This window comes from Cygnus atratus, chromosome 3 (assembly GCF_013377495.2).
Source record: "Cygnus atratus isolate AKBS03 ecotype Queensland, Australia chromosome 3, CAtr_DNAZoo_HiC_assembly, whole genome shotgun sequence".
NCBI lineage: Eukaryota > Metazoa > Chordata > Aves > Anseriformes > Anatidae > Cygnus > Cygnus atratus.
The window spans coordinates 115,682,260-115,709,975 of record NC_066364.1 but is presented as its reverse complement, the minus strand read 5'-3'; the positions used below and the strand labels follow the sequence as shown (position 1 = coordinate 115,709,975).

The 27,716-nt window shown below is 46.6% G+C and overlaps 1 long non-coding RNA gene across 1 annotated transcript in view; it reads left to right on the top strand.

The window, feature by feature from the left end:
* The window catches only part of LOC118251107 (uncharacterized), an 87,524-nt gene extending 68,996 nt beyond the window's left edge, over nt 1–18,528 (top strand). The window contains exons 2-3 of the long non-coding RNA XR_004779661.2: nt 3,194–3,297; nt 18,261–18,528. This is a non-coding gene — a long non-coding RNA (uncharacterized LOC118251107). The remainder of the gene's footprint in view (nt 1–3,193; nt 3,298–18,260) is intronic.
* Nucleotides 18,529–27,716: the final 9,188 nt, after the last annotated feature.

The following is a 27,716-nucleotide window of genomic DNA, read 5'->3' as shown; positions in this document are numbered from 1 at the left end:
GTGGCCAGGACAGAGGTCCTTGCCCAGTCCTGTGATTCCAGAGGTGAGGGTTTAAAAGCCCTGCTGGGTGCCATGGGATGTGGGGAAGACTTGGAAAGCTAGGCAGTTTTCCTGGCAGCTACTTTTAAGAACTATTTTAGGCCTGGTTTACATGAAAAATTGCATTGATAGAATTTTTTGGTTAGGGAATAATTCTGTATTTTTATTTTTATTTTTATTTTTTTACCACTGGTTATAGTGGGACCAGACCTCTTGTGAATGCAGTTATTTTGGCATTAAAGTGACCTGCACCATACAGGCTTTCTTTCTGGTGAGAGCTCTAGTGCGTTCACTGTTCAGATATACTCCAAGATGCACAGCCTTTGTATGTAGATTAGACATTCATGGGAGAGACTTCATTGCAGCACCGTGAGGGTGAGCAGGAAGATAATTATAGTCTTGCTTTTTATTGTTCCTATATAATGCTGCTGTGGATATTTTCCACACCAGCTGTGGCTCCCAGCTTATTCTCCGCTGAGGTGTGGATTCCCCATCATGCAGGAGTCTGGGATACGTGGCAAGATATCACAGGATGGCTCCTTTTCACGTCCATGACCATAGAGGGGCAGGTGGACCCATGCTTGCAGATCTTATCAGTGCATGAGGCCAGGGATACCATCCAGTTTTCTTTTCCTAGTTTTCTAGAACCAGGGAAGAGCCTGACCCTAAAGCTGGGTTCTTAAAGCAGGAAATTTTAAGGATGCTTGAAACCAGAATCTGGATTTCAGCCCAGCTCTTGTGAGCAGTATTTTCTGTACCAACCAGCATGGTCAGAAATCATTGTGTTGCTGGCTGTGTGGCAGTGCTGGCTGGGCCCGGTGGGTGAACACAGACCTTGCCTCAAGGTCAGGGGAACCGCGCTTCTGGAAGCCCCAAACTAAGAGATCAATTCCTCCAACCTCTTTTCAGGTGAGATTTCCAAGCAGGGAAACAGAGGGTAGAAAACCAGACATGCAACAGCTTTTCTTATGCTGTGTGTTATCCTTCCTTGGTAGTTCTTGACAAGCTCTGCAAAATGACTTCATAAAACCTTTCCCTGAGGTAAGAGTATTCCTGCAACTGGGAGAAACAGAAATCTGTACTACAGCCCTGTGTGTCCTACATAGGCATTTCACACCTGATTGCATAATTACAGAAACATTGAAGGAATAAGAAAAAGACATTCTTGACTGCTTCATCCCGTGTCCAGCAAAGATACCGTCAGGGGTCTTACAGCTGACCAACCCTTTTGATTGCACATTTAGATCTGTGATTCCTCAGGGAGATAAGAAGAAATAATAGCAGACACCCCATGTAGTAACTGGTAGGGCTATCAAAGTCCTCATCTCACCACCTCTGTGGTACTGGGTCGCAAATCCTTTTGTTGTATGTGAGTAGAAGAACTAGCATGTTGAAACCTGTTAGCATGGCAATGACATTAGCAGTACTATTACTACTATTAACACCGCTACTGCTACTAATACGTTAATGAGTCATATCATTAATAGATTAAGAATGAATTATGTACTGAGGTAATGTATGTTACACTTTGATTTCAAGTGAAGGTCGTTTGGAAATGTTATGCATGCCTTACTGTGGGGATGTATTTCCTCGTTTAGGAACTCCTATGCTGGAGAAACGTTTGGCATTGCTCCTGTTTTCCTAGAAGTTTTCCACAGAATTGCAGTTTGTTAAATGGTGCTGCTTATTTTGCTCGTGTTTTCATTAATGAAATTAGGAAGGACCTAATTCTGTATTTTTTGAGGTCCGGAATTTCTCATTAGTCTTGAAAGGAACAAGGAAAAACACACAAAAAAAATACAGAGCTAGTTCTCAAATGTGCTTTTTAGGTAGTAGCTAAGAGACAGTGGAGCAGTCAGTGCTTCTTTCCAGCTCCTGCAATTTCAGGGGAAATTCCCAGAGAAGCTCCTCTAGCTCCTTAGACTATAGCTGTGGTAATAGTTAGAGTACCTACTGTGGTGTGGACAGTGCTCCTGCAGCATGTCGTGCAAAGCAATATTCCTCCGTGTCAATGGAACGATACTTGATTTATATTTGTGGTTTTGAAATTTGATGCTATGATTTAATTTTTGGAGGAACTCTGCTCCCTTCCAGGGGAAATTCTTGCTTAAGAAAGAAAGAAAGGGGGTGGGGGAAGAAAAAAAGAAGAGTGAGAATGATAGAGGTTACGATAGTATTGCGTTACCGATTGGATAAACTGACAAAACAGCCTACTGTGACTCGGAGAGTTTAATTTTGTACATTTTGGCAACTTCTTAAAGCAGAAAATGAGAGCAGTACTGTCAACAGGGCTTTTGATATGTCTCAGTGTTTATACTAGAGATGAAAGTGCATTCTGAATTAGGGTGGAAGGCAGCAGTCCAGATTCTGACTTTGGCGACAAGAGGTGATAAACCCTGCAGATTTACCCCCTGTGGCAGCGAGTAGGAAATGGTTCTCCTGTTGCACCAGAGGTTGTGAGATTTCAAGTTTTTTCTGTTCTGCTTGAAAGACACGGGATCCATAAAGGTTTTGTTTTTCTTATCACCACAGTAAACCAGTAGATAGCCAAGTCACTCACTTGGCATATGGGAGACCCAGCACCACGTCCCTGCTCTTTCTGGTTCAGGGTTCTGGCCTCCGGGCTGCTGAACTGGTCTCACTGTTAGCAGCAAATCTTTCAGTACTTGCATCCAACCTGAAATGACTCCTACAGGAAAGCAACATCCAAGAGTGGTCTCTTGCCTGGGGGTTGAGATATCCCTAATGGATTTAGCAGATCCAAGTCCAGCTCCCTGATCTGTATCAGGCCTTCAAATATAGAGCTGCTGTGCTCCAGCTGAACGCCGAAACCAGCCCTGGGCAGGTCTGTTTGTGTGTCTTCTGACCAGAAGTTTCCTCCTGGACCAGTGGAAGTTTTACTGAAGCCAATCCGTGTAAACAACCAAAACAAGCGGGGGCTGCGGGGAGGTGACAAACATCGGAACCAGTTCTGTGAACAAAGATGTGTTAAGACATGTTTGCCAGCCGTTCGGATCAGCCTCTGTGCCATTGTGTCCTTTTGTTAAGATTTAATGGAAACAGCTATAAATTGTGGTTATGATTAGCCAGCAAGAAAGGTATCTGTCAGGCAAGTTCTGCCACCCTTACTCATGTGCGGTATTTCATTTCCCAGGTCGTCCTGGCTATTTTGCTGGACCATCCCTGTAAGGCTGTTCTGCCCTGCCTCCAGCAGTGCTATTAAGGGAAGGAGGGAGCTGTGAATTCCCGCAGTCTCTGGTAAGGTACAACTTCCTTCCTTGCTCACAACTAATGAGAAAGGCTTCACCTCTTCTCCAAATGTTCTTGCCTGTTTATTTATAGAGGCCAGTATCCAGACAGTATGGGTAATGCTTCAAACCAGACTTGGACCTGGGATGTAGGTTGGTCCAGCTCAGCTGCACAGTAGAGTTTTTGTTGGGTGGAGGCATCTTAGTGTCCTGCTTGGGACATAATATCTTGCCTCTAAATAAATGGTCTGCTCTTCAGGGTAAGGTGATTCTCAGCATGAGTGAGGCTGGTGGAACCGGGCTTATAAAAATATCTGAGCAGGGGAAGAAAATAACTACTGTTTTCCAAGAAGATGCATTTTTCTATTTTAATTTTTGTAAGGCTGTGATAAAATAAATGTTGTCTATGATGTAAAGCTGAAGGGTTGACCAGAACTTCCTTTGTGGTCAAGCTCTTTTTTTATTGATTGATTTTAAGTCCTCTAAATTTGTCAGGCTCACAAGTGCAGCGGTCACTTAAGTTATAAGAGAATGTTTGTGTCTTTAAGGAAAAATACAGCGCCCCCTCCTTCCCCTTGCCCTTCTCAACCTTGCAAGAAAACCTACACTTGGACAGAATATTTTTTTCACCCTCAGTGGAAAATGTTGATTAAATATTCAGAAAAAATAGCAATTAAAATCCCCAGACTCCTAAAGCCAAGGAATTCTTAATGGGAAACTGCAGAATATTAGTATAATTGCGTAATTTTGACTGAAAACGCACAGTGGCATTTTTATGGTAAAAGTTTAAAACTTTAGGAGAAATCTATTGAAAAAAACACTTTTCTGTTGATAAAAAGAGGCAGTTTTTCATGCATTTCTATACAAGCTGTTCTGCAGTTGAGTTGGATAAGCAAAGCCGTATCTACGTGGCTGTGTCTTTCCCCACAGATCTTTTCTTCCAGAGCCAGAAACCATTTCAGTTCAGCTTTTCAGTAATTCTTCGCACTAGGACAGATGTCAGGATTTGGGATCACTTGGGTGGTCAAGTCCAGTCTTGTCACACTGTGTGAATATTGCTGCTCCTTTCAGCCCCTGGGGGTCTGGTATCAAGCTCTCTCTGCACTTTTTGGGCACATCTGTGCCTAGCTGGTTTTACTGGGGTAAACATCCTCCTCTTATTACTCCCCACTGGCATACTGCTTTGCTGCTGACTCAGGTTTGTTCCACAAACAACATGCAAGTGTTGTGTGCGGAGGTACAAAATACGAAATGGTCAGGTGAGATGACCAGGTTATGGCAAGTCGGCGACCTGAACAGCAAAGCTCAGCTGAACTCCATGTGATGAGGCCACAAAGTGCTCAGCCCTCAAATAAAATGCAATTACTCATCTTCCATCAGAATCCATGCCTACTTACATAGCTGGCTTTTGAATATAGAAATATATGGAATACAGATTGCGTATATTGGATATGAAATGGAAATCCAGGTAAGAGAAAAACAGCATAATGAACATGGAAGAGCTTTGCAAATCAGTGCAAGCCCTGCACACAGTTATTTTTATTTCCTGGGAATGCTAGCTGCTTCTCTAGTGCATTCAGTGATCAGTGCCTCTCAGGGTTTTCTGTATTTATGGACCGATCCCTCTCCCATCTGACCGAGTCTTGCTTCTGGTTGGAGATTTAGAGCACAGCTGGATATTAGCAATCTTTGCAAGACTGGAAAGAGGAAAAGTGGAGTCAGGTTTTGGTGTAATGTGAGTTTATTTACACCATATAGGATGTGGACTTCTCTGGTTTGTTTTCCCTCAAGGAAAGGAGATACAGAGAGGTTAAAGGTGCTCTTGTGTATGACCGTCAGTCAGTCAGCAGCAGAATCAGCCATCTAGGTTGGCTGTGGGGGTATTTCTTGGCGTTGGCTCAGTGATCTCTATTACAGGAGCTGAGGTTGGCCATTCTTGTCCACATCCCAGTTGGCGAGGGACCCTTATGATGGCCAGCAGTGCAGCTCCAGAGTAAATGAGAAGCTCACCAGGTAGTTTTCAGTGGCAGCAGGGAAAACAGTTAGCAGGAGGGGAAGAGATTGCTTTCCACAGACCTGTGTTTTAAAGGGCATTCTTGGATGTGAGTTAACCTTTCCTTGGGTCGGGTCTCTTGCCAGCAGGTGGGAACCTTTTAAAGTTGTCCTTTTACTGAGAAGGGCTGAATCGTCCGCCCTAAAGCATCCTTTAATGCAATTAAAACCAGCACTACTGCTTCTCTAACACCGGGGCCTCCGATACTGGGAGGGGAAGCGGTGGCTCCTCTTTGAAGTCCCACCTACGTGAACATCAGTGGCAGGACTTCAAAGGGAAGCTGCTATTTCCTGTTGGAGCTCAGCCCTGGTGCTCAGCACTGCTAACAAAGCAGTCGGACTGGTTGTGAAGGCACTGATCCAGCAGAGCACTTAAGCACATGCTTAAGTCCCTCGGGACTTAACCGCATGGTCTGCTGGGTTGGGACTCAACTGGGCTGGAGACTGGACCGACGGTCGGGGTTACATCTCCCAAGTCAAATTTTCCAGGGGAAGAGCCAGGTGAAAAACCTTCCACCAATGACTCGGTGGGTGCTGTGAAGCTGGGCTCCCCATTCAGACCCCAGTGGTTTGGGGCCCCTGTGCAGCAGCAGGAGGTGGGAAGTACCAAGAGAAATACTATTGAATCTGGCAAACAACCTGGAGACAGACAACGGGTTGCAGAAACTATCAGCAAACGCTTGTAAGTCACGGATTCATGCTAGCCTGAAACAGCATTGTTGAGTTTAGCTCCAAGAAGCTGGCCAGGTGAGGACCTGACCCAATAAATAGAGTTGTTAAGATGGGAGTTTATTTCCAAGCAGGTAAGAAACGCTGAAGGCGCAATCAGTCAGCCCCACCTTTTGCTGAGTAATATTTTATTTTGGTATTAGTTCTTCTGCTGTCTGAGGAGCAACTTGCAAGCTAACGGATGGCAGAATGGGGATGTAATTTTCCAGCAAGCATTATTTGAGTAATTCGCATAATTTGCACCAACTTCTCTCAGCTTCTGTCCTCAGGCTACAGATAGACCTTGTGGTCGTGATCTGCAGCTGCTGCACAGGTGCCTCACTGCTAGCCCCGTTCCCAGCATGGCTTCACCCCCTCTCTGGTAGCAGTGCAGCCTGACAGCGTCTCCCTAATCACAACCTACATGAAGCTCTGTGGTTGCCTCACATGTTAGATATACAAGAAGTCTGGGAGACCATCTACGCTGGCAGCATGGGTCTTTGGGATTAGAAAGGCTGCTCTTCACTGTGAACAGGTGTATCGGGATTGCATGTGGTGATTGCATTTTGTAGGCTGTGGGAATAAAGAAATTGCGAAGCCTGAGAAAGCCCCCAGTAGTTTCCAGGTCCTGCTCCCTGAAGTCCTCTGCCTGAGGTATCACAGCCCCCCAGGCCCCGTGGCGGACTGCAGTTTTCCTCTGCCTTGCCCCTCTCATAGGTTTGGAGTCCCCGGGGAACCCAGGCCTAATTTGCTAATCCCAAGAAAGTGAAGTGTGTAGTTCCTGGAGACAGTCACCTAAGACAAACTGAAAACATCTTCATTTAGGTGATGAAAACACCTGCCCAGCTGTTAGGATGCAGTTTTTGGCCCAGCCATTCAGGTTCCCAGAGGAAATCTATGACACCCCTTCACTGTGCAAGTGAACGCTGTGAAGTTGGTGCTGACAGAGGCAGCAAGACCCGCTCAGTGTGACCCCTTAGTGCCTCTGCTCTGTGGTTTTGTGTGGGGTCTGGCTGAAGGCATGATCACTTCACCTGAGGGTGAAGCTGGCAACCTCAGGGACTTGAAAAGTGCAAGCTCGGCTTTTCTGCACCTCATGAATTCACAGGAAGCAGCTGGTGCACTTGGTTCGGGAGGGAGCTGGGCATTGTGGCTGAGGTGTGGGGGTGAGGCAGTGGTGCTTGATGCTTGGTTCTCACCTAGGTGCCTCGCGTGGCCCCGAGCACTTCTCATTCCGGCTCTTTTTTACTTTGGTCTCCCACCTGTAAAACAGACCAAGAGCTTCTTACACCCAGCTGGCTGCTAGCCAGTGAGTTCTTCAGGTAAGGGGTCTGTCTCACTGCATGTTGTCCAGGTACTGGCCTTGCTCTTGAGCGGGATTCTCCTGTAAAACGAATAAATAATAATGTGTGATGGAGGCAGGATGGATTTTGGAAGCCTTTCTTCCAAAGGTTGCTTGGATTCAAAGAAGGTGCATTTTGTTAATCTTCTTCATTTGTGTGGTTTCTACCCATGGGTTAACACTGAAAGGGTTTTATCCGATTCAGGGTGTACATGCAAATATTTCTATTTGAATAATACTGGAGAATAAATTTAGAACTGTTTAAAGAGGGTATGAATACCTCAATCTGCTAGGTGGAAAAATTACTACTTCTTGTGGGTAACCCAACCTGTTTAAGTTGCTAAAAACATACCCGACTTAAAAAAAAAAAAAAAGGAGAAGAAGAAGAAGAAGAAATAGCTGAGAAGAGAGCTTTTTAAAAAAACAACTCTCTTCACATTTCTAGTTTAATATTTCAGCATGCAACTGTATTTTCATAACTGCAGCTTTTTTGGGCAGAGGTGGGGGAAATTAGAATATATTAAAGAACTCTGGAAACCACTTTCTATTTGTAAAACATGTTGCGTGTGTATCATAACACCTACAGGACTTGTAGCTCTGCCAGGTTGTGCACTGACTGCCAGAACTTTCCTCGCTAAATGACATTATACTACTTTGTGGGTATCGAAAACAAATATTTTGAGGGGAGGGAGCATTCTCATCCACAAAATGTTTGGCGTGCTTGCAATATTCAGTCGTAGTGTTGTATTTGAGGGCTGCTGTGCTCGTCAGCTGCTTACCGTAAGTCAAAGGGTAGGTTTGGTGAATGTTTGCTTGCTTTCCAGCTGTTTATCAGCAGGTATTGTTTGCAGTATGGCAGCCCCGAAGGAGACAGGGACTTTGTGATGCTGGGCACTGTATGAGGATGTAGCGGAGGACAGGAGTGGAAATGGAAAAGGAAGGTGGTTGTCATCAGAAGTGCAGCCCCAGAGCAGTTTTCCTCCCACAAGGCGGTGCAGGGAGGGACATGGGATTGCCCGGCTGGTGGATGGAGCAGGGCAGCGTTCCACCACGAGGGATGTCAAGTGAAGCCATGGGGCATTGCAGCGAGGAATTCTTGTATAATGGCTGGCATCTGGGGCTGGAAAGGGAGGCAGTGGGAGGGCTGCCTTGCTGGCCAGGCAGCTGCCGCTGCTCTGCAAAGGCTCTGTGAAGGCTGCGGCCCTGCTGCGGGGTGCAGACACGCTGCAGGTATCTCTAGCCAGTGGAGGTTACCCATTAACCCAGGGTCTCCCACAGGCTTATGGGTTTGCAGGGTGACACAGGGAGGCATCCCGTTGCCACATGAGACGAGCCCTGTTGTATCATATTGTAAAAGCCCCAGAAGAGGAGCAAGGAAGGCAACAACAGGATTAGAGGCTGCTGAGGTCTCCTTGGTTCAGCTGCTGGAACAGCCTCCAGTGGGCTTTTCCAGCTGCTTAGGAAGTAAAGCTGCTGTAAGAGCTGCAGCTTACACCGAGGGCCATGGCCCAGCTGCAGCCCGGCGCGGAGCTGCTCCTGGGCCAGAGCCCGAAGGAGCGGGGAGCGCTGCCCAGCGCCGGCCCTTGGTGCTCCCATGTCATCGGCATGCTGCGAGCGGCCTTTGCCAAGCAGAAAAGCAGAGACATTCACTGACATTTTATATTATGGTTCAGTCGCACTCCTCTTTTTCTTTGTAATAAAAACTGCCAGTGAAGTGTAAGCTAATTAGTAGTTAGTTATTAATATCTGGTTGCTTTTTAATCGTAGTGGACAGTTGTGATCATTTTCACAGGTATAAGGAATTAGCGTTCTGCTAAAAACTGACGTGCCCAAATCCGCAGCTCTGCACTTCTCTGTGAGTGGAGAGGCCTGCTGGATTTTAGAAGTTGTTACTAGAGATGGATGATTAAACTAGAAAGGAAATGGAAAGATGCTTTGGAGCCAGTTAGGGAAAAATCTGCGGGAATGGGCTCTCCTGCCTTTTTTACTGTCTTTCTAGAAATGACATTATCTGGGATGGATGGGGTTGCTCCAGAGGCTTCAGGGCACATTAAAGAGTAATAAGGAGGGCATGGGGTGAGAAAAAGGTTCCTTCTGGGTTAAGGAGAGACACATGATAGCTCATCTGGGAGCAGAGAGGCAGGTTTAATAATGTCCTTGCTAAACGCAGTTAATAATTGAGGTCAGGGCCCTGGGTGAGGGTAATAAGGGGATAGCGTCCCATGTGTGGAGTGATGGGGTAAGGAGGAGCTGTTCAGAGCACGAGTGATGCTGCTAGGAGTGCACAGCAGAGCAGTGCTGCCTCGCTTGGGACCGTAATGGCAGCAGGTAGTTCGCAAAGTGATGTGTTTTTTTTTTCTTTTTTTTCCCTGTCTTGTCTTTTAAAATGCTCGGTAATTGCATTGCTTGCAGAGCAGGGGGGCAGCACAGAAACAAGTATGCTGGTTTAGTGCAGTCCAAACGCTGATCAGATAGTGGAGATCTGATTAAGACAACAGGCTTATCTCGCTCCATCTTGCTGCTGTGGTAATGTACAGCTGGAATTAGGAGCTAAAGAGCTATGGATGTTTCCATCAGAAGGATTGGTTTTAGATATCTGGGTGTCATTACGCCTGCTGTACATTGGAGTGCCTCCCAAAACCCATCGCAGGCCTCCTCAGAGCGCCCTGTGAGGGCTTGCACACAGACGTGCTGGGAGAGGAGCTCACGTCCGCTGCGAGGGATGAAATACAGGATGCGCATGTTCAAGGCATCACCTTTGGGGTTACACATGAAACCGGGCTGTTAAGAGTAGGGTAAATGCTACTTTCTAGCTGCCCTTAATTGCCACCACTCTGAGCAATCCAAGTGTCTCCTTACCGGGGCTACCCGCTGGGGCTGTGCTGTGTGCTGGCAGAACGGGGCTTGCTCAGCACACAGCTTTGGGCTGCAGCTTGCTGGGACCAGGCACTCCTCCTGCCTGGCACAGGGAGGGAAGGTGACTGCAACCCATCACAGTTTCTTCCACCTCATGGCAAGACTGGAGGGAGGATGGGAAAAAAGTGCTCTCTGATTACAACCCATGTATGTGCTTTGGCAGAGAGAACACAGTGTAATTGTGGGCCAGAATTTTGCCATTAAGTGGTAAATCCTTGAAAAGTGTAATTCTGCAGACTTTAGGCAAGGGAAAAGCATGTTTCTTGGGTTTGCCCTGAGAGCTGGGAGGACTGGGAACGTGCTGGGGGGGACAGAGGCATTGCGGGGCCTTGCGGGTCTGGGTTCAGCTCCAGGCACTTGCACGGTTTCTTCTGCGGCTTCCCCCTGCAGTCAGCCTGCACCTTTGCTGCCCTTCCCATCACTGAGGGGGGAAACCGCCTCTGTCCAGTTAAAAGGTCTGGGAAAAGGACACCCCGTACTGGTCGATACATCGCCCCGCACAGCATCAGTACGGTGCCTAGCACGGGGAGGGCCCTGTGACCTGCAGGGACTCCAGTGCCAGCAAGCCATAATAAATCACAAGTATCACACAACGTCTCTGACAGACCCTTCCTTCCTTCCTCAGGCTTGTACTCAAGGTATGGGGTAAGAAAAACAAAAAGGGAAAGAAATAGCCTACTACATGGCCGGATTGCATAAGTTTGGCAGTCTTTGCCTGAAAAAGGCCTGGTAGCACATGAAAAATGAATCAGTATGTGAAGGACTGGAACATTAGTGCGAGATCTAGCAGGCTGATGAAGGACCGAAAACACTGCCTGAATAAGTCATTCATGGCTTATCATCCCAGTAATCATTTCCTCGGAGATAACCGCTTTTGAGAAAGTATTAAACTGAACATGGCATGGACTTAAAATTGAAGATAGATCCAGGTCACGTTCTGCCCGGCGGTGAGGCTGGCTGGAAACGAGCCCTTTCGGGGAGCTCTTTGTGCAGGGACGTGTGCTGGGGTCAGCAGCGCCCGACGGGACGTCCAAGGGATGCAGCAGCAAACAGTTCCTGCCATGTCCCACCGCTGCAGTCCTCCCGTGCTAGCAAAATGCCTGGCATAGCTTGTGGCTAGCTGGACCTTCCGTGCGCCCTGCACCCGAGCTTGGGCCCTGTGCAAAAAGCCAGCATGTGGTCTGCAGAAAAAGACTCGTCCGCGAGGCATAAGTTCATCTTAATTGCTGTGTTTCCTCACTTTTTGGCTTGGCTTTGTCACCGCTGTAATGTTCTTTTAATGCTGTTATTGTTTCTTCCATACATTAAGAGTTTTACAAATGATGGATGGTCAGGGCTCTCTGATGTTTGCTTGCAACAGCTCAGTTACGCGTCCTGCTAAAATAGTAGCCAAAGGAGAAGATTAAGAGCCTGTGTGTACAGCTAAGATGGATTTGGGGCTTCTGATCCTTGGGCTGGGTGTTGCCTGTCCTCACAGGCATTTCCAGCCGAGATTACACTGCCGTACCCCGGCTGTAAATTTGCCTGCATTACTCCGCTGTTCCCAGAGGAGAATCCGTCCCCACTGGTGGTGGCGGGTGCTCCCAAGATCACAGAGTCCCAATTGTCCTCCCTGTGCGATTCATTCGCCACATGTTTAAAAATGAATGTAGCTATGTGAATAAGAGGAAAAGTTCAGGCAGAGGAATAATTTATAATTCCCAATAATATTGCTTCTAGCTACTGCTCTGTAGTGCCAGTTCCTGCCCAGTGTGGTTTCAGCAGGTAACAGCTATAAAAGTTTGTTGACCTGAGAAGCTTAATATCAACCATAGGTACAGTCAAAGTCAATATGGAGGCTGAAAATCCAGTGCTAATAGAAAAATAGAAGTCAATATTTAGGATGTGAGTCAGGAACTTAAAATAGGAAAGCGAAACAGATGAGGGCTGTAGCTGCAAGAGTGCTGGAGGTGAAATGTTTAGATCCAAGGCCCACTGCTGATTACTATCTTCCCCTCTAACAAGGTTGCTCATTCTGCTTCAGAAATTCATTTCCAGTGGCCAGGCCACCTCCCTGACCTATATTCCTCAGACTGCCATTACGTCAGAGCCTGCCTATTTGGGGTTATAAGTGAAATCCTCTGTCTTCTAGGTGAAATCCACAGGTAATTATACATGGGGCAAATATGGGCTGGGGCACGGAGAGGCCAGCAGAAGAGTTTGGCTTAGGTCTGTTTATACTGGAAAATCCCCTTCTAAGGCTGTACTGTTAATTCTTCGAGGGAAGGGGAGGGGGCATGGGGAAACTCCCCCCTCTTCTAGGCGGTAGCTGATGGGAACAGTGATTGCTCAGTGAGGCTTTTCCAGCTAAGCATCAGGTGGAAAAGTAACCAGCATTAAGTGGGGGTTTTCACGCTGGAGAGGGGCACGAGGAACTGAGAGCTCTTACCCACAAATGAAAATGATGTGGCCTTATTTACACTATGAGGTATGGGGAGCAATGCCCGAGCATGCTGCTGATGAATTTATATGCCCTTCGGTGGGGTGGTATTTTAATTTATACAAGTTCCCTCAGTTTGGTTGCAGTGGACGAGATCTCCAGCAGATGCAAATCCGTCCAACCCCATTAAAGTGGAGTCCATTTACACCAGCTGAGGATCAAGTCCACATCTTCTGGAATTTAAAGAAATTGCTGTCTGCCAGGTTCTCCCATTGCAGTGGTTCTCTCCACCGGCTTGGTAGCAAAGAAGGTTTCTTGGTGTCACACTGACATTGTTTTGCTTCTGTAAGAGGACCCCATCACATCCTCCTCCGACACATGCGATGACATTCCTTTGTTTTGGCTTTGATGTCATAACATTGTTTTCACAGACTTGCCCTGATCTTGTTGTGACAAGGTCAAGTCCCATTCAGCTCAAGAGGAAAGTATTAATACCAGGGTGAAAAACCCTGGTATTAATTAAGCTCTGAGCTGTAACTCCAGGCGTATGCTGCCGTCCTTACTTTTTGCATGTAAAATGCTTCAGCCAACACAGTTGGTCCACAGTGTGATGCTAGCTTTGATTTTCAAAAATATGTGTACTCTAATGAATGATTGCTGAGCAGGAAAAAAAGCAGATGCAAAATCTGAACTGTGCTCACAAGTAAGACCAGAAGTAGAAGGGAAAGAAGTCTGACAAACAATGTTGCAGTACAACATAGTTGAATGGGAAAATCTATTGCTGAAAGTATTTTTTGGTGAAATGTAAGGTTTCAACTGAAGTATGGCTCTATGTAAATTTGAACTTCTAATTTTAAAATCTAAATGCCCCAAACCTAAAATATTTCAGCCGCAGCACAGTTTTATTGTAATATGGTTCCTGTTCCCTGCAAACCCTTCAGACTATTGTGAACCTCACCAGGTTTTAATTTAATGTAATTGCAGACTTTTACAGTTTGCTAGCATTATTGTAATATCAAGCATTTTTTTTTTCTGACTAAGTCTCAGGCAATGTGGATAGTGAGCACTTCCTGGAGTACATACATTGGGATATCCAATGTCTGGTAGCTATTTCACTTAGTATTTTAGGCACAGAAATTGAGAGACAGGGCGAGTAATGATTTGCCCATGATCCTAAATGAAACCTGTCATAGACTGAGTATGTAATGGGATCGCAGTCCGATGGGATGTTCCCCTGAACCAGAAAACCTCCAGCCATCTCATGCTCCCCTTTGCTGCAGCCTCACTTTTTGCTCAGGAGAAAAAAACGCAAACAGTTGCTATTTGTCCCACCCTGGGGACTAACATTAAAATGGGTGCTGCACCTTTCAGCCAGGCTTTTTCAGCTGGAGACTTCCCAGAGATAAGGTACCCATAGACATTATCTATATGTAAGGGTGTACGTAACGGGCTCTCTTAAGGCTGGCAGAAATCCAGTTTCTGGTTCACAAGAAACCAGAGGAAACTACATTTTCTTTCTTTTTTTAACGTTAGGTAGCAGCTCTTGGGTCTGGCAGCTGCTCAGTTTCCCTTCTGTAGCAATTCTGCTTTGATGCCTTTCTGACTCGGAGGACAAAATTAACCTGTTCCTGGTCCCCTGCTGCCCTTGGGCTCCTTGCTCCATCCCTGCCCAGCAACTTGATGGCCTTCCGCTGGTGTTGCCCTGGTGTTTGGGGCTGTGCTGTGGGCTGGGCGATGGGAACTCGCTGCTGATCCCGGCACACAGTGGGGCTGCAGGGAGCTCCTGCTCTGTCCTGCCCTACCCACGCTGGGGCACAACGCAGGGGATGCCTGCTTCAGGGCCACATCATCTGCCGCTCCCAAATACACCAGCATTGCAGGCAGGGCTCTTTCTACATCTTTGCTCTGCCTTTGGTGGGGCAAAAGTGAATCAAACGCAGGATGTTGTGTAGGAAACTTCTTGAGGCTCTGTGAGCCGCCATGTCTGATGGAACTTTCTTTCCACAGCGAGCCTCCCAGCTGGGAGCAGTTCTCATCGTCATACCTCTGGGGGAGTCCCATGATTTGGTAATATACAAACCACGACTCAGTTTTAAACAAAACTGCTAACAAGGTATTAACAAGACCATTGTATGAAGAATTGGGTATGCGTCAGATGCTTTGAAGATTTTAAATATAGTAGGTATTGTAACATGTTCTTACTACAATAAAAGTTTTCCTATCATCTGGACAGATTCAGCAGTGCAGATTTTAGAGGGACAGAATGTCCTAAATGGGCCTAAAATTGTTTTACTCTGCATAAACATGTCATGATTTTTAAAGAACTTAGGCTCTTTCATGGACAGAAACTTGGAATTTCTCCCCTCAAACAGTACAAAGCTTTCCATTGTGAGCTCTGTCGAGTCAGGGAACATTGGATCTTAAACTTATCAGTCTTCAAGGCTGAATGTTGTGTGTTCTGTTGCTCAGAAGATTGTAATTTTGCAGAGGTGTTGCCCACTAATGAAGAAAGCTCAAATCACTGCCACCTGGGCTCTTGTCACCTCTCTGTGGAGGTCCAAAGGAGGAATATTAAAATCTGTTTCCTTATTCCATTTTCCATAAAGAGGATGAAAAATATCTTGACAAGAGGATACGAAGAGCTTTGCAAGGCTGGTCTAAAAATGAGTTGGGAGACAAAGCAACAACTCCTTTATTGAACCTGTGACGTCTCAGAGTAGAAGAAGACAAAATTCTTCACTGCTACCCTGACACAAAGAAATGTATGCCTGGACATGTTAAAACACTGACTATGTTTCCAAGATCTTCCTACAAAACTGCCTGTGAAAAAGGGAAGAGAAAGAATTAGAAAATAAAATATTGCTCCTGAAGTGGCTCTTTGACAGAGACACACAGACATTTAGAGGAGCGAGGAAGAGCCCCCACACTACTGTATGCTCCTGGGTAAAGCTGGGAAACAACTGTGGGCTCTTGGGCTCACCTGCTGCAGGTACCTTTGCCCCTGTTGCCCAAGCTGTATTCACTAGTATATCTCAAGGAGGATGGGCTCTTAAATGATTCAATGGATAAGTTTGGCTGCAATGGAAAATATGAATGCCGCTGTGCCTCTCTAGCTAAAGAACCATTAGCAAAAATAGATTAGCACCTGATTGTTGCAAACTGGACTGTGAACCTAAGAGGAGAAACTACAGGTGGATTTGAAACTGCATTTTAATTTGCCACGCTTATAAATAATTTAATGTACATCTCACAATATATTGAAATTAAAACCTGAAGTATGACATACAGTAAATAATTCAGAATGGCTCTTTCATCGAGTGTGAGCTAGGTTATTGATACTTCATTTCAGTTAGACAGACATCACCGTCAGCTCCTGCAGGTATCTTGCAGCTGACTGATTTCGCTTGTGTTGGTCCCAGTGAAATCCTTCTTGGGGCTCAGCCCCACAGCCACCTGTGTTGGCGGCCACCCGAAGGCTGTGGGGAGCAAGCCGTGGTCCAGCCTGCAGTGAAACACATGCAGCACCCTGTTTCTGGCAGGCAGGAGCTGGTGTGACGCTGCTCCTGAATGCATCCCTGCGGTGTCGGGAAGCGTCTGAAGGAGATGGGGCCGTGCCTGGAAGCGTCCAGAGCAGTGCTTCGGGTGGCTGCACTTCCCTGCCTTGATACTGGGTGCTCCTCTGCATTCATGGGGTAACTGCTCCGGCAGGAAAGGAAATCTTATAGAACAATAAAAAGGAGGCCATAGTTTCTTGATGAAACCAAATATTGACATGTTCTGTATGTTAAAACTTCCATTCTTGAACCATTTTAAAGGAAAAATATTCACAAGCTTAGAACAAAAGCTGGAGGTAGAGCATGTGGGAATCACGGGAGGCTGTCTTTAAAGAAAAGAGTCCGAGTTTTCTTGTCAGGTTTGATCAGGAACTAGCCCCAGAAATGCCAAGGTGTTGTAAGAACACTTTTCAGAGGAGCTAGGTCTTCAGCTTCTTTGAGTCAACATGGTTTGAGCTGAGCCGGATAGGTCCCCAGGCTGACTTCAGATTTCTCTCCAGGACTTCAACCAGGAGCACTAAGAAGCTGTGAACCAAAGCTGTGCTAAAGCAAAAAGTGTTCTACGTTAAATTGATGCACAGTCAGACACGAAAGAAGCTCTGTGCTGCTGTACAGAAATCTAAATCTGTATTTATGGTCTGATTGTAATTATTAGCAAATTGGACTCTAGAGATTATATCATCTATAGAGGCAGTAGAGAACTTTTGTAGACCTTCAGGTGGGCACAGGAAATTGAGCATCTGATGATGACATCTGGGCAATAAAAAGAAGAAATGAACATATTGAAATCAGAAACAATCCACCTTCCTTCCCTTGCTCATAACTTCTTGACCACTGGTGGTCTTCATGGGAAGTACCTTGCTGAAGGTAAACGTTTGTGGTGAGAGACGGGTAATATAGTGGGCGATGACACTGTGCTCAATGAAACGCCTGTATGAGCTATGTATGTGTGGCTGATGCCCGTGGAGTGTGGAAGTGTTGTCTTATCCCATCCTCTTTCATTTTGCATCCACATGTCCGTGGGTGGAAGAAGTTCCTCACAGTGCAGAAGGAGGGTGGTGGCTTCAGCCTGCCAGCATTGGATGGAAAATTGTTTCAAGCTATGTTTCAAGTAATTCTGATTACTGCTTCTCTTGGTGCAGGTGTGCGGAAGGACTGTTTTATTTATGATGTATCTACTGGTTATGCCATCCTGCTGTGAGGGCTGCCAGGGATAAGGGGCTTTTTGGCACGGGGATGTGAGTGGATTTCTTTTAATTGTGCCTGTATTTTCTCTTACTAGTAACTACGTGTTTTGATCAGTGTAGGAGGCAACCCTGCACCATCCCTTGCCGTGATCCCTAGCATTGATCCAGCTTCATATAGTTTATGTACCACCCAGATCTCCATGCTTAGGGTCTCCTATGGGGGTGGGTTATAGGGTCTCTGAAATCATTGCCTGCCAGCAGGCAGTACTGTGCAGGGATGTGGTAGCGATGGCTCTGGGTGTTATGATTTCCATGAGATCTGTTTTGGAGGAGGCCACTGAGCCCATGTGTCTGTGGCACTGCTCTTCACACCATGAAAGCAGAATGCCACCTCTGCTGAGCCCCTGGTGGCAGGCTGACCTTCTCCAGCAGCAGGGTTTGTTCAAGGCAGTTCTCGATTGAAGTTAACCAAACATAAATGTACAACATGAAAGGTGTGTAGGGGCCTGGGATCCAGCTCCAAATGAGGTTCCTACGTCTCGGCATTAAGGGGCACCTGAGCACTTTGTGCTCTGCAGTGACTGCAGGCTCCGAAGAAGTGCCTTCACCTGTGCTCAGTGCACTTCTCTCCTTTTGACCAACTCAGCTGCTGCAAGGATCCAGCTGGCACTGTGCTGAAATTTCTTGCGTCCACCGCATGCTCCAGCATTTGCTCTGAAGGCTGCTGCAGGAGAAGACACTTCTCCCTCGGCTGCGGGAGGATTTCAGTGAGATTACGAAATTTGTGCTTTGCAGGCTTTCCCGTTGGCCGCTTATTTTCATGGTGCTGCGGAAGCTCCTCGTGCTGGCGCTGCCTCTGACCCCATCGGTGCAGATCACATGGGCAGCATTCCTGAGGAGCCTGGGTCACTCGGTAACAAAAATCACCTTGGGAAAATCACTCCTCTTTTCTTCATGTACCCGTACTTCTCCTCCCCCCCATCCTCCCTGGGCATGTCTCTCTCACTTTAAAAAGAAAGGAGGGGGGAAAAAAAGCTTTGAAGGCTTAAATCTCAGATGTGAGCTTACTTGAGCTTTTATTGCTTTTTTTTTTTTTATTCAAAAAAGCTCATGTTCACTCAAAATGGCAATTACTTGAATCTAATTGGAACCATTTTCTGTAGCTCCAGACTCATTGCTTGATCTCAATAATAAATGAACTTACAAAATATTTTTGTTACTAAAGGAATTGTAGTTGGGCAGGCCAGATCATCAATCATGATTTCCTTTTGTAGGCCTAATATGAACCTCATTTGATTTTGAACAAAACAACGCTAGCTGAAATGTTAGCTACTGTACCTTCAGCGATGGCAGGGAAGGGAATGCGGCTCCTACAGATTCTGGAATCCTGGTTTACAAGTTAAAGATTTTAACTGAGATTTAATGAGTTTTGATTATTAGAAAAATTTACATGTAATTTAAATATAATGGAAAGAATTTACTTGTAATGTGGAAATTTCCACCCAAACCAGGACTCCACTACAAAGTGCAGTGCACGCGCTCAGAGAAGGGACAGCTTCTCAGGCAGAGCAGCTCCTCTAGCTGTTTGCTGTGGGAGCACTGCTTTTGGCAGAGGAGATGGAGCCTGGTGCTGGGGCTGGGGTGACTGATGAAGGGAAAGTGGGTGCCCATGCTTGGGGCACCTGAATTGTTGGGGCTGCGCTCTTGGCAGCCAGGTTTGTGGACTAAATGCAGTGCAAAACTACGCTGGGTACATGCTGTTAGGGTGCCCATGCAGAGCTCCATGGATTTTGGCAAGCCCGTGCACAGCTTATGGCACTATAGCTAGCTTAAATGTCTGTTGGCCTCTCTGTGGGAATGGCTGTGTGGGGCAGGCGTCCTCAGGATCTGCTATATGAAATCACCACCAGCTGGCCAAAAGCTGATAGTGTGAATCCATGTTCTTCATCCTCCAGGTGATGCCCGAGCAGCGGGAATGAGGCACAGCCTTGGGCTACATCTGTGCTTTATTTATAAATAAAGCAGCACCTGGGAACACTTCTGGGCCCAGGGAAGTGTCTGGTAGTGTTGTCAGGACAGCTCTGTTATGCTTTTGAGCCAGGTCAAGAAGCTCTGTCCCAAAGGGTCTCCAGTTATGGTTGGTTCTGGCATTCCCGGGCCCATCCTCAAGCAGGAGTTTGAAGGCAGCCACCCCAGTGCGGCAGCCAGCAGCGAAGCAGGCTTTTCCATGCCAGTTGGCCTCTGTGCCCAGGAATGTTCCCAGGCACACTTAATTTACTAGTAGAGACGTAGCCTTAGAGGAAGAGATATAAACAGGGCTGTGGGTCTAGCTTGCTCCCGTGGAAGTTTGCCCTGGGCTTTGAAAGAAGAGGATTTTCCTTCCCTGGTAATGCAGCGGGGCCAGGAGGAGCATGGAGTGATTCCCTGTTGGAAGGGAAGGAGGAGAAGGGACAGAAAGGCAATACTTTTTTCATCAAGTCTTTGAGCTGTCGTGCAAACAGATACAACGTGCCACTTGGATATTGCCAGACTGGGGTTTCTAGTTAACGCCCTTAGTGTGGGTGTGAGCAATGCCTTAAACACAAATGAAGGAAGGGTTGTAGCTTCGCTAACCCAGGGCTAGACTAGAGATGCTCTGACCCCCAGATCTGCCTTTCTGGCCCCAAAGCCTTGTCTCACACTGTCTTTGCAAGCAAACTGTAATGTCTGAAGCCATCTGTGCTGCAGGTGCTGACTTCCAAATGCCCGTGCCACACGCCACTGTCCTGATAAGGGTGAGATTAGAGTCAATTCCCAACAGTCTGCTTAGGGTTTTGTTTCCTGCCTTAAAATGGGATATGACATTGGGGTGTTTTCTTCTTCTAGGGTGTGAAATACTGCAGTAAGAGAAAAGCTGTACAGAAGAGAGCAAGCCCATCATTTAGCTGGGTTATTTTGCCTTTCCTGGTTTTAGTCCATCATTTATATCAAAGTAGCAGTATTAAAAATGTCTCTGTCAGTAGCAGGGCAAATGCAGGGATTGCCAGCAGCAATTACACTACTCTTGAGGGATGTTGAAGAAAACCTTCTCTGAACACAACAGAGATATTCCTTCTGCTGCTCTGCTTGGAGACATTGGTTATAAATGATCCCCTTGGGGCAGTCCAGGCATCTCCTCTTGTGGTGCTTTCAGAAAGCCACAGAACAAATCAAAAGCCAAAGAGATGGAGTTAGACCTTAAAGCTGTCTGCTGCAGTAGCTGATACCTGGCGTGTTGGGACTGCCAACACACAATATCAGCAGCACCTCTTTGGGATACTTACGATGCAGAACTTACCTGCAGAGCACATAACTCAGACACCTTACTGCACCTGCTTCATTGCAGCATCACAGAGGTCGACCACAATGTGGCCAAGGTGCACAGCAAGTAAAATTGATGCACAGCAGCACGGGGCCCGTGTGCTACTTTGGCCAGTAGTCTACAGGGCTTGTTAAATGCAGGAGAGACATTTCACGTAGAAGCCATCATCGTGATCCAGTGTAGAGGAATTTTTATTTCTAATGAAATTAGAATTTGTTATTTCTAATGAAAGAAAACACAAAATATGCGTACAGCTGCCTGGACACACATGGCAATGTACTGCAAATGGCATTCACTCAGGGTAGCTGTGAAATCACTTTGGCTAAATATAAAACCTCTATTTTATTTAATCTCTCTATATTTTCATTTGGAGAGTTTTTAGAAAGTTGCTTTTTTGCAGTGTTGGCCTTAGTAGATCCAGCTTGCTGTGTCAGAACCTGTCCAATACTGTAAATGAATGGAGGGAAGGAAAAAATATTATTTACATACTATTACAGTGATGCATTTTTTTTAATCTGTCAAAGTTCCTTAATATTAACATCCGACATTTCAGAAGTTGCTTAGGGAAAAAATAGATACAAAACACTCTACTGTTTATTAAATTTATCTTGCAAGGAAACTATTTTCCCAGCAGCTGCAGAAATGAATGTCACATTCAGTTGCGCAATTTGGAATTTCAGCTTTCCATTGGTATGGAGAGAGTGGCCCTAATTTTTGAAGGATTTATTCATAAAATTAATTTCTAGGTCCTTGGGGTTCTTCCCAGGCAGTGTGTGCATCTGAACCAGCGCTTACCCAATGCATTCAGTCTGTTTGAAATGGATTGAGGTAGCAATTTGGGGCTCACAGTGGTAGTGCTTCTTCCCTGACTCATGTGCTGGCTGCCTTTTGTGGGGAACAAAGAGGGGCAGGAGAAATTTGGGGACCTTTCCTGTCCCTTTTTCAACACCCAGTGGCTGGCGGGGCTGCACGCAGAGGTGTGGGGTGTGCACAGAGAGCAGGTGAGAAGGGTAGAGGTGTGAAATAAGTGAAGTTTTTCCATGGTTCCCCATGGCTTGTTTGTTTGTTTGGTATTTTGATTTATGTGAAAGGAGTTTATTCCATGGCTGACTGAAAACATGCATTCAATGTTTAGTATACCCAGGTGAGTGGATGTGAATGTTTACTTAGTGCATTCGGGTGAAAGCTATATAGAAAACAGAAAACGTAAGGAAGGCAAACCAACAGGAACACAGTGCCAAGGCTGTGTGAGCTCGCTAGGGAAGCAGTTCTTGTGCAGAGCGAGGGCACCATGGGGTCTGAAGCTGCTCCCACTGAGGGACACCTTAGCAGGGGGTGACAGGAGCACAGCACAGCCTTGGGGTGCATTGGGGTAGGTGACAGGGAGGGGACTGGGGGGCTGCACCACTGCGGGTTGCGGGAGCAGGAGGGGAGCCAGAGCCGGTGCTCCCGGGACATGTGTGTTGGCCAGAGGTGGAGGGACTGGTGGCAGTGGGAAGATGGAAGTGTGGGAGGCAGCAGACAAAGCAGGAGTCCGAGGGAAGGTCATGGAAGGTGTTAGGGAATGTAAGGGTTGGTCCAGGCTTCCCCAAAGCGCCAAGCAGACTGGCTGTACAGCTACCACCCAGCACTCTGTCCTTCAGCAAGGCTGAAGAAAAACAAAAGGGAGAACAAAAGGGAGGAGGTGATGGCACAGCATGCGGAGTTCACTGCTACGTGCATCTCTGCTGCAGCGACTCATCCAGCTTGGGAACAAACCTGTGTGTCAAAATGATGACCAATACATTTGTTGTCCTGGATGAGGTTGTAAAACCCCTCTCTCCCCAGCGCAGATAGTCTCCTGTAACGTCAGAGATTTTCTCCGTAGCTGAATGAGGCGATTTTGTTCCTACTAGGATTTAAGGGTTTCGGAAGAACTGTGGACAAGGCATGGCAAGAATTTGTCAGGCAACTATTGGGTAATGGATTTGGGATTGGGATTTTCAAAAATGTCGACATGAGCCAGCTACTGACGTCTTTCCGAACTTTTGGGAATTTGTGTCTTTAACCTGATTATGCATCCTTGAAAATCTCGTTGTGACCTATATAGGTCTTCAGGCTTCTGCATACCTCTTAAAAAAACAGCCTTTCACTGCTCTCTGCTGCTTTTCCCCTTCTGTAAAATGGGGGTAGCAGTTCTTCCACCTCTTGGAGTGGAATGGGAAAGAGAAGTACTATGATGTCCAGGCTGCAGATGTTGCAGGGATGAACATGACGCAATGCAACGTGTGCCACTAATAATTAGTTCCTGCAGTTTGAGCATTCTTTCAGGACCGCCGCAGAGGGAGCTGTGCAGCACTGGAGCAGACGAGGGCCTGGGAAGGGTGAAAGGATGTTGTTCTCCCAAGACCCCCTTCAGTAAGGTTTGTAATGCACAAACAAATCAAACACAAGTTACAGGGTGCTTTTAGAACTGAGACTTGTTGCTGTCAGAGCTTCTCTGAAAACTGGGCAGAGCTGGGAACAAGGGACATAATTGAAAGCAAATAGCTTTGCTCCCAGTGTGAAGCAGGTGCAGAAGCTGATCACTTGTGCCGAGCACATGCCAAAGAGCAGGCACAAAGCTTTACTATTACTTTCCGTAGTCCTGTCTTGTTCTAAGAGGATATTTAAAAATTGGAATGATAATGACCTGAGAAAACATGACTTTAGACCAGAAAATAAAATTGCAACCATTCATTATCAAAGGCACACTGGCAAAGAAGTGTTAGAGAACAAGAATGCCTGATGATGCAATGTTTTTCGTCCTGCAACTGAGCACAGAAAACCTTTTCATATGCCCTAAATCTGCAGCTACAATAAAGCCTTCATACAGACAATCTGCTTAAACAGAACGTCACGCTTGCCTTTATTTTATTTTAATTGCAAAACATGATCCAGTTTCACTGCTGAAATATGCACTTCTTAAGGCGACATGCGTAGCTTTATATTATCCTCCATTTTACTTGACGTCAATATCTGTGCAGTGATGAAATTATAAGCTCCTGAAGTGGACCATCTATGACACAGCTGTTCCTCTTTTATGTGAGGGAACGCCCTCACCTCTTTTTCTTCCTACCAAGACTTATATAATTAGAAAATCTCTCTTTGCTCTGAGTCTTCGGACTGGAATAGTCAGCATCCTGGTCGCTTCATGTGAGCCTGTACCACCAAAACCAACAGGAATTCTGCCACTTACTTGAGGGTGAGATTGAGCCCTGGGATTCCAGATATTTGAGATTACTATTGGCATTAACACACTATTGAGCCCCAAACAATAGCAAAGCCTAGGTCTTAGCACTTTTCCTAACAGGTCATGCAGCGACCTGCAAGTGGGGGTCAGCATCACCATCCCCACTTCCAAGGTGGGAAAACTGAGGCACAGAGGGAGGGAAAAGGACACGTAGTGCTGAGGAGAGACCTGAGGTCTCCCGAATCATAGTCGGTTCACTGCCTACCACATCTTCCTAGTCTGACAGTCTCTGACTATTCATGCTGCATGTAATTAAAAATATGTAAATGATGTGATGCCTAGGAATCTGTCAGGTGATGGCTCGCTTGTTCTCCAGGCTGTGCAGAGGTGCTTGAGCATTTTTTCACCTCTTGATGCTAAACGCATTAAGATGTTATCATGTTAGTCTCCCTTTTTCCTCTTTCGCCAGCAATTGTAGGAGTTACAACCAGTAGGAATTTGTCCTACAATACGACAGTTGTGCAACCATGTGAACTGATTGCTGCAGCCTGCATTTGCGGATGTAACAGCGTTACAATTGTTATCATTCATTAGCAAGGGAGACATCCTGGAAGTGTAGAAAATACTGGGTCTGAGTTGTATTTCCTGATAAATTCCAGTTTTCTTGCTCCTATGACGGAAGGAGAGCCAAGATTTGATGAATGAAATTGAGACTCACTGTGAAACAGAGCAACAGCTTTGAAGAGCTGCCAGATTTCAGCAAAGGTGAATAAGAATGAAATAGACATTTCTGAATAAACTGCCTTTTCCCTCTTCAGAAACAAATGACCGTCTTATAAATAACCTTTTTGAGTGAGAATCCATCCTTAATGGAACAGGAGACAAACTGCGCAGCAGAGACAACTGATGGATGTTAAAAGACAAACCACCAAAAGTCAAATACATCTTCAGAAAACAGCATTAAGTAGTATTTTAAAAAATGACCACACATCATATTCACACAGATGCCAGCAGGAAGCAGAGTCCAGAAACAGAAAAGCTTTCAGATAATCTCCACCCTTTATGAAGCCAAAACCTCAACATCACTAACACATCTTAACTCATTTTCAAGAGTGCATTTGATGCTGTATCACGTATATTTTCTATGCTTCAGCACAGATTTTTCATAAGAGGTAGATTTAGTCACGAAAATGTACAAAATATATACTAAAAAGCTAGCTTCTATAAATGTATCATGTCAAAAGTTCATCATACCTGGGGGAAAGTGGTCTAAAGTGGGAACTTTAAAGGTTCTCAGCATTGGTCTGACTGGTCTGCTGAAGTCAGCGGTAAAACTGTTGAATATCAACAGGCATAGAGCAGCGTGCATGTTTCTGCAGACCCACAACTCTAACTAGAGCAGAAATTGTTTTTTTTTTTTTCATAAGGATTGTCAGTAACGGCCAGAAACCCCGGTGAGCATTTCTGACCTAGGTCCTCCAGCTGAAGTCTTCTGCCCCCAAGACTTCTAAAGTCTTGTGCCATGGGTGGGCACAGTTTAACCAGGACAGGAGATACTGCCTGGTGGCAGTATACAAATGTCGTTTAGTGTAATATTTTTGAGAAGAAAACGCTGTGGGGAAAAAAGACTTTCTTCTTGGCCCTCCGGGCTTGAAAAAGGGTGCTCAGGGTGTTGCAAAACCTACCTATACATGGGTACTTTTCCATCATTTCACTAAGAAAACCTAACAATACTTGAAGTTGAGATCTATCAGCTGTGTTTGGACGCCTGTAAGGAGCACCTGGATCTGAAACCTTAGAAGCAGGTGTTGCTCGTTGAATACTCACTGGCTCAAAAAAAACAACCCCAAACCAAAAAACCACTAAACCAAAAAAGAAGGAAAAGTAGGGAGCGGATACAGGAAAGAAAGAAGAAATTAATCAGTCCACTCAACTATACAAAGCTCAGGAGCAGCGAAATGAAGTTTCACAAAGGAGGTTAGTAAATATGCATGGTCAGGTTTCCTAAAACCCAACATCTGTACCAGATATCTTCAGCGTGAACGCGGGTTTCTCCACCAGGAATTTAGCTGCAGAATGAAATGATGCTGTGCTGGGGCTGACTCGAGCTGATGCACCACTCGCCTCCTTGGTTTGGTGGAGCCTGTGCAGAATTGCAGCACCAGGAATTACAGCCACGTTAGCTTCAGTTTCATTATCTCTGGTTCCCCACAGCTGTGGGGTGGGAAGGGGACAAGGGTGTTACACCTGCCATGCAGCTTGTTTGGGGCACTGAGTCTGGGTGGGCACATCCTGGTGCGTTCGCACTGCACCTGTGTGTAATGGTGTCTGGCAAAGGTCCTCCTTCGCTTGTGACCTCGGCCGTGTTGGTGCTCGAGACGTAGGAGGTTCTGGTGTAGGGGCCATGTTACAAGTGCTTTGCAGTTGTCTTCTGGGGCCTCGTGGAAACAAATGGGGAGACCAGGTCACTGAATAGACCAAGGGATGAAAAACTTGTAGGGGCAACGTCTCTCATGGCTAAGACAACAGATGACTGCGAGAACCAACTTACATTTAAAAACAGAGAGGGGCAAACCTACAAGAAACTCTCAATAGCAGGTCCAGGCCTTCAGAGCAACCACAAGCACACTTCTCCCTCCCAAGGCTCACCATCCTGACACAGAAAGCTCCCAGAGATAAAGCCTCGCTGGGCACACAGCACAGCCTATGCTCCAGGCACAGTCAGTAAGTGTTGAGGCAAGAAATGACTTTTTCCTGGCATGACCCACTGCAGATTGAACTGGAATGGCAATTAGAAGTTGAAGTGCTCATTTAATGTCAGTGATGTGTAAACTACGTTGCCATTGTTATTTTAGTGCTGATTTACATAATTGGCATACCCTGAAGTCACACCGCATGCACCTTCAGTTCATGCTAAAGACTTGCAGGAAGTCATAAAATTAAACATTATCTGCACTGGAATGCAATGGACAGGCTGCTGAGGTGCGGAGGGCCTTCATCTCGCCGCATGGCACCGCTCCTGCTGCAGCCAACCGCGTGGCATTGAGTGTGGGGAGCGGCGGGCATGGGGGAGCCTCAGCAGCCCTTGCGGTCACATCGCACTGGGGTGTACCCGTGTCCCCACAGTGAGGTTTTGGTGATGGAGCTGAGGTCAGCCTAGAGCGAGAGGAAGGCCAGGAGGCCCCAGCCCAAACGCGCCCAGCTCCTGCCTCAAAGCGGCAGTTCTCCCATGCTGAGAAGCCCTGAGAGAGAGGGAAAAGGCCGCTCCTAAACGATGAGCTGGTGATGGAGCCATCTCGGTTGTTATTGCTCTAAGTCCTCCTCCGCAGTACGTTGAGGTGTCACGGGCTGGCCGTGGCTTTTCCAAACGAAGCATCTGAGAGCTACAGGGCTGCTCCCCTCTATGGGCCAATGGCTTTGCAGGGCATCAGTCTGGGCTCCCCACACAACCCTGGCAGCAAAGGGAAGGCAGGACAAAGGATGCAGCCCTGCCATGGCACCAGGCACCCCAGGGCCAGCCAGCAGTGACAAAAGGAGAAGGCAGTGCAGCTGGGATCGGGAGACGGGCCTGGGGGGCTGCGGGGTTGTGGGGCAGGTGCCGCGGGCCAGAGGGGAGGCGAGCGGCGGTGGAGCCGCCGCCTTTCCGCCACTGGAGGGCAGCCACATCCAAAAAACCCGCGGCCCGCCAGGGGCCGGACCC